Raw genomic sequence first — 7,275 nt, forward strand, 5'->3', positions numbered from 1 at the left:
AAACCTCTATGTGAAGATAGATTTTGTAAATTGAGAACTACTCTAGGGACTGTTGATTGCTGAGTTTTTGAACTAAATATGCTTAGAGATTTTTCTGGTTGTTTTTGTCTCTCAGGTTACAGGGAGACAAAACTAGGCAGATGATGCCTCTCTCTAGGTTTCATGAAGTTCAAACTATGTGTTGATAATTTTAAATGAATCTGGATCTGAACTAAGTCCTTGGTGGTCAAATGTGTTTCCTTAAAACCATTACCAAGTCCAATAGGAAGTTGTTTTGTTTTATGAAGTGGGTCTTATTGCTTGTTTTGATCATATACACAAAAAAGAGAGTATTTGCATACATCATTTTTCAAGTCAAATCAGTGTCAAATTATTTTCAATTTTTTATTTGACTTGTCATTTCAAAATTACTTGCATTGTTTTTAAAATTCAAAATTCTTTAAATCTCATTTTATTAAATTGGTTTGTGTTTTTAAAGGATTTTTGAGCATTTAAAGTAGTTATTATGATAACTTCTCATCTTCTCCACTACTCGCATTTTTCCTTACATATGGAATATTTTTAACTTACATTTTTGAGTATTTTGGTATTGATATCAGCAATGAAACCTAAGACAGAATTTTATATCTTAAGAGTAGTGGTGCTGTAAAGTAATCTAAGGAAAATGGCACAAAGGCAGCCAAGGATACGATTTTAAAAGAAGAAGAAGATTCTCTTACAACCGAAGATGAGGGATCTGATGTCTAGCCTAATTTGATGTTGCTATTTTCTTAGAATCTGTTTTCGGATGATACAATTTTTTATAATTTCTGATGACACTAACACTATTACCTATTTTGCACTTGTGGTTTGCATATTGAACTGTTTTTTTTTTTGTGCAGGTTTACTATCCTTGATAATAACAGGAGGAGTAAGTATTGTGTGAAAATAAATCAAAATAGTTATATTAAAACTGTTGAACTTATGATGCTTGAGACTGACTGCAAATTTTCTTTGTTTTAAACCATTATTTCACGCAACTATGATTATGCATATTGCTCTGATTGTGAATATTGCTTATACTTATTATAGCTTTTTGTTTTATTTTGGTATCTGAGTTTTTGATTAAGGATGCTCCATGATGTTGCTGCTGAAAAACTGCTTCTAAAGCATTGGTTTATCATTAGTTTTTATTCTATTTCTGGATTTTAGTTGTTGAACTCTGTTGGGTGACTGTAACTTAACCTTTCACTTTTACCTGCTCTACATTTTTTTGCATATGTGTTGAACTGTTTTTCCATGTAGGTGTCCCTCCTTAATGACAAAAGGGGGAGAAAGAAAAATGAATTGGAAGGCTGCTGTCTGTTTCTATCTTGATCTATGATGATGATGTTTGAAGCTACTGTTATAATTTGAATTTGTTGCTATTTATTATTTAAATTTTTGTTTAAATATTTTTAGTTTGATTTGGTTGCGAATATTGTTTATAGCTTAGCATATGAGCTCTTGAATAAATAGTATTTAATTAATATTTGGATTAACTTTGATTCATGCTTTTTCCAAGACTGGCTAATGATTTTTGTGAATTGATAATAGCCTTGTAATCTTTGACATATGATCGAACAGGTTCCTTAAGATACAAATTAGTTTGAAAAGTATTGAATGTTTAGCATTATTTCAGTGTAAAACTTGTTGGTATCAGGCTATGAAAAGTAAACATTTAGGGGGAGTTTGGAGATCAAAAGAAAGGGGGAGTTTCAAACCAAAGAAAACATCAAAGGGAATTTTCCAAAAAAAAAAAAAACTCCTCTCATTCAATTTCAATTTATTTAATAATGTTTGTAATCAAGAGGGAGATTGTTGAGTTTAGAAAACTAAACTATGATTAAGATTATGACTAAACATTATTGGGTTATTAGTTTGTATGATTTTGTTGTGTTTGTGTGCAGGAAATTAATTAATTTACATTGGCCAAAAAACATGAAAAACAAGCCCATATTACATTTGGCCCAATGTGATTTAAACAAAGCACTCATATCATATAACGAATGGCTATGAAAGCAAGCAATCTGAACAAGGAAGATAAGAAAAGAAATACGGTCCAATATCAAGTTTAGCTTGAACAAACTATTCATTCCAACAATCTTGATCCAAAGATTGAATGGCTGATCCATGAGGAAGAAAGAAAATAAATAAGCCCAAGAACATAAGCAAGCCCATAATCAAACCAAAGTCCAATGCTAGTCAACATTCAAATCTACTCATTCATGTAGATAGTAGCTAAGTGATTCAAATTCTATCTCATTGGAACCATCACATGACATTACTTCATTTCAATTGAATTAATTATATTCACTTCATCCACCGAAAAGTCAAACTCTATTTTCTCTCTCCTCTCACATTTATCACATCACTCTTTGAACAAAGAAGAAAGAAAGAATAGAAAAGTTCTGCCACTAAGGTTCGGTGAAGAACAAAAGGATTGTTACCAATTTCAAGCAAGTTTTTCCATTTGTGCTTCATCAAGGATTATTGAAGAAATCAACTGGGTCACAAGCACCGTTCTGGAAAAATGAAGAAAGTGAAGTCAATGGTGCTCTACTTGGAATATACGGTCAAGAAATAAACTTGGGTCCAAAGCAAGAACGCACGGCTCAGATTCAAGATTCTTGAAGAAAAAGGTTGAAAGAGAAGATTGAAGGTATGGTTGCATGTCACTGCTTCTACCCTCTCTCTCCTCTGTGAACGCCATTGCTGCATCTGTGTATTAGGAGAAGAAAACCAACATGTGTTGAAGAAGGTTTCAAGCCCTGGAAGCTTCACTCCTCTATAATAGGGGTGAATGGCCAAGGATTGGGGCAAGGAGTGAGAGCACAAGTTTGGGTTTTCATAGCTCTTTGAGCTGTTTATTCTTCTCTTTCATGGTTTTTATTAAATATTTCTTTTTTTTCAATTTAATCTGTTTGTGTTTCATTGGTAAAAGGAAAAATGTGAGGTTTTGTAAGAAAAATCCAATGAGTGGAAAAAGGCAGAGAGTTAAACTTGGAGAAAAAGTCATAGTTATCTCAGAAATTCTTTTTATGTATTTTTGTTTTGTTGTCATGATTCTAAGGGGATTCCCTTGCAAGTTGGGTTAGCACTTTGCTGTTAAAAGCTAGGTTGAGTCCTAGTCAAGTTCAGGTTAGGTTAGAATTTAGACTTGTCCCAGATAGGATAGGGTAGATCCTAGGGAGAATTGGTGAATATAATTTTGTTGAATGATAGTGAAATTATGTCACTATTGTGATGGAGACTAGATGTAGGCTACATTGCACTAGGTAGCTGAACCAGGATACATCTGTGTGTCACTTCTTCTTCTCTACTTCACTTCGGATTCTGTTACTCAGGAGACAAAAATTAAAGTGTCTTTCAACTCGTTACGAGACAAAAGCAAAAATATCTCCTAAGTTTCTTTAAAAAAGCAAAAATTAATTTTCACAAGAAAAGAAGTCTAAGATTCAACCCCCATTCTCTTAGCCACTGATAACCATTAGTATCCATTCATACATGTGTTATGGAATATGGAGTATCCTATAAAAAGTATTTTTAAGCCAGTTGTTTATTTATCTTTTAACCACTTTATATTTTGGCCTTGAATTCGTTTTTCAAAGGAATTTTGTATTATTCAAGATTTATTTTTGTGCTTCACTTTTTGTTAACACAGAAAAGTACTTATATCATTCAACCTTAATTTTAGATCTCAGGACCAATGAAAAGATGAAGTTTTTCTTCTGAAAAAAGATCATTCAAAAGATACTTATGATACAGAAAATTAAGTTTATCTATTGACTACAATTCTGAGAGTACAACATGAAGAATAAAAACTTGTATTTCTTTTCTTTGTTGAATTGAGAAATAATAACAATTACATCATAATTTTAACGGTAAATACCCTTTTCGGTCCCTGAAAATTTGCTGTAGAATATTTTGTCCCCTAATCATCACTAAACCTCAAGCAGCTCCCCACCCATCTATGTAACTTGACCGTTCGACCCTTATAACCAGTTCCTAATGGGTTGCTAGTATGGCGTATCAGTTGGAAGCTGAGTTGTCTATATCAAGTGCCACATGTCAATTGGAATTGTTTGAGGGACAAATGACCTCCTCTCTACAAGTGAAACGTCATTGTTGCTTGCCACTCCCATATATATAAAATGCATTTACATTATATCCTGTTTCATGTCACTCATTCGCAGAAAAGCCCTATCACTTCACCTTCCACAATTGTTTTCCTCCAAAACCTTTGGACGAAGCTGGTGTTGAGAATACGATAATGAGTATGGAATTGTCGTGTGGAAGGTTCAGACGGCGACCGCGTGACACAGCAGTGAAAGGTAAGTTTTCAGTTTTAGTTTTTCTCATTATATTAGTGAAAGGTTAGATGACAATGAACTTGTTTTCCACGCATGTCTACGAGGAATGAACTACCTACTGTTTGTTATGATGATTATGAGTTAATCGATAATGTTTTTAACGAATGAACATTATTTTTTATTAGGGTTCGATAATGCTAGGTTTTGAGAAACGTAGTCAACATTCCAGGAAATTAAATTCTTATAGTGTTTTTAGTCATGTTATTCGTTGCTGTTGTTGTGCATTACGGGAAAACCTTCATGATTCTGGTAAAAATACTACAGATGTCTATGTTTGTGATCCCTGTATTTAACCATGGAGGAAAACTTGTAAAACATGCAAATGGAAAGCTACGTTACTTAGGTAGGAAGGTAGAGAAATTTTCTCCAATGGATGTTGACTTCATAAATAAGAAGGACCTGGAGAAACTGTTCAAGAGATTGAGATATTTGGCCTACAAACAAATGTACTGGCATCACTCAACTGCCATTGAGTTTGGGGATGGTCCGCATGTGCTTTGTGGTGACAAGGAGATCAATAATATGTATGATTTCATTATGAGGCATAATCTAAATGACTTCCACCTTTACTTCGAGCATAGAGTGGATGCGCCTATATTAACTGAACATGATCCTGTGGTTGAGGAGGAGGTTTCCAAAGATGAGGAAGTGCTGGTGGTGACAGAGTCTTTAAAATCATCGTCCTTATCATCTGATTCCTACGAGAGTGCCGAAGATGAACCCTACAAGCCTCCTTCGCCTGGGTATGAGAGCGAGAGTAGTGAGGACTCTATAGAGGTACAAAAAAAAAAGAAGAAAAAAGTGAAATCTTCCTCACTTAAGACCATGGCAAAAAGAAGGGCCTTCAGGAGATACACTGGTGCGAAAAGGAGGAAACATGTTCTAAATGGAGAAACACAAAGTGGGCCTAGCACTGAAGATTCAGGGTTGGGTCAAGCCCAAGGTAGTAGAGGAGTTAATGGGCCAGAAATAGGTAATATGAAAGGCCTAAATAGAGCTGATGATGTAGGGCAAAAGGGAGTTTCAAATGATGCTGGTGAGAATGTTCTGGATGGCAGTGAGGTTGTATATGAGTATGAGTTTGAGGGGTTTGTCACTCTAGTTTCATCAGATGATGAGAGGGGCTCTACTGGTCCAGATTTCAATGAGGACAATGCATTTAAAGATGTGCAATTTGAGCTAGGTATGCAGTTTGCAACTATAGAACAGTTTAAAAGAGAACTTAAGGATGTGTTTGTGCAAGATGGGAGAGATTGCATGTATATTAATAATGAGCTTGGGAGAGTTAGAGCAACTTGTGTAGAGGGAGGATTGTCCTTGGTTGATCTATATGTCAAAAAGCTCGGTTTGCAAGGCTTTTGAGATAAAGACTTTGCACAATAAACACACATGTGGCAGGGATTATAAAAGCAACTTTACGGAGTATATGAAGACGGAACTGAAGTTGACATCTAGGGAGGCAGTGGAGTATATGAAGGAAGATTACAATGTTCAATTGAATGGAAATATGATTACAAGGGTATTGAAGTAGGCTAGGGAGATTGGTCTTGGCAGTAAAATGGCATAATTTTGGAAGATGAGGGACTATCTGAATGAGATACATGGGAGCAATCTAGGGAGCACAACTCATATAAACACTTTATCCTAGCCACAAGGTCCAAACCTGTTTGAGAGAGTGTATATCATTGTCGATGCTTGCAAAAGAAGGTTTGAGAATGGGTGTAGGCCACTCATAGGGTTGGATGTGTGTTTTTGAAGGGATATTATGGGGGGTCAGCTTCTTTCTATAGTGATACAAGATGCAAATAACCATGTATTTTTCATAGCATTTGGTGTAGCCAAGGCTGAGAACACTGAGAATTGGAAATGGTTTCTGAATTGCCTACAAGATGATTTTGGGGCAAACATGCTATTTGGATGGCATCTGATGTCTGATCAACAAAAGGTATATGAACTATTTGAATTTTTTAGCTTTTCCTAGTATGAGTTGTGGTTAAATGAATTCTATTATGAAATTTCGTGTAGAGTTATTGATGAGCGGATAATTTATACGCTTTTTGGCATTGTTTTAGTATGTTTTTAGTAGAATCTAGTTACTTTTAGGGATGTTTTCATTAGTTTTTATGCTAAATTCACATTTCTGGACTTTACTATGAGTTTGTGTGTTTTTATATGATTTCAGGTATTTTCTGGCTGAAATTGAGGGACTTGAGCAAAAATCAGATTCAGAGGTTGAAGAAGGACTGCTGATGCTGTTGGATTCTGACCTCCCTGCACTCAAAATAGATTTTCTGGAGCTACAAAACTCAAAATGGCGCGCTTCCAATTGCCTTAGAAAGTAGACATCTAGGGCTTTCCAGCAATATATAATAGTCCATACTTTGGCCAAGTTTAGATGATGCAAACTGGCGTTCAACGCCAGCTCTCTGCCCAATTCTGGCGTCCAGCGCCAGAAACAAGTTGCAAAGTGGAGTTCAACGCCCAAAATGGCACAAAAGGTGGCGTTCAACTCCAAGAATGACCTCTTCACGTGTAGACTTCAAGCTCAGCCCAAGCACACACCAAGTGGGCCCCGGAAGTAGATTTATGCATCAATTACTTACTTCTGTAAACCCTAGTAGCTAGTTTATTATAAATATGACTTTTTACTATTGTATTAAACATCTTTTGATCATTTTCAGATCTCTAGACCTCCATGGGAGGCTGGCCACTCGGCCATGCTTACCCCCTATTCACTTATGTAATTTTAACGGTAGAGTTTCTACACTCTATAGATTAAGGTGTGGAGCTCTGTTGTTCCTCAAAGATTAATGCAAAGTACTACTGTTTTTCTATTCAATTCAACTTATTCCGCTTCTAAGATATTCATTCGCACTTCAACCTG

The sequence above is a fragment of the Arachis ipaensis genome, chromosome B02 (assembly GCF_000816755.2).
Source record: "Arachis ipaensis cultivar K30076 chromosome B02, Araip1.1, whole genome shotgun sequence".
Lineage (NCBI taxonomy): Eukaryota > Viridiplantae > Streptophyta > Magnoliopsida > Fabales > Fabaceae > Arachis > Arachis ipaensis.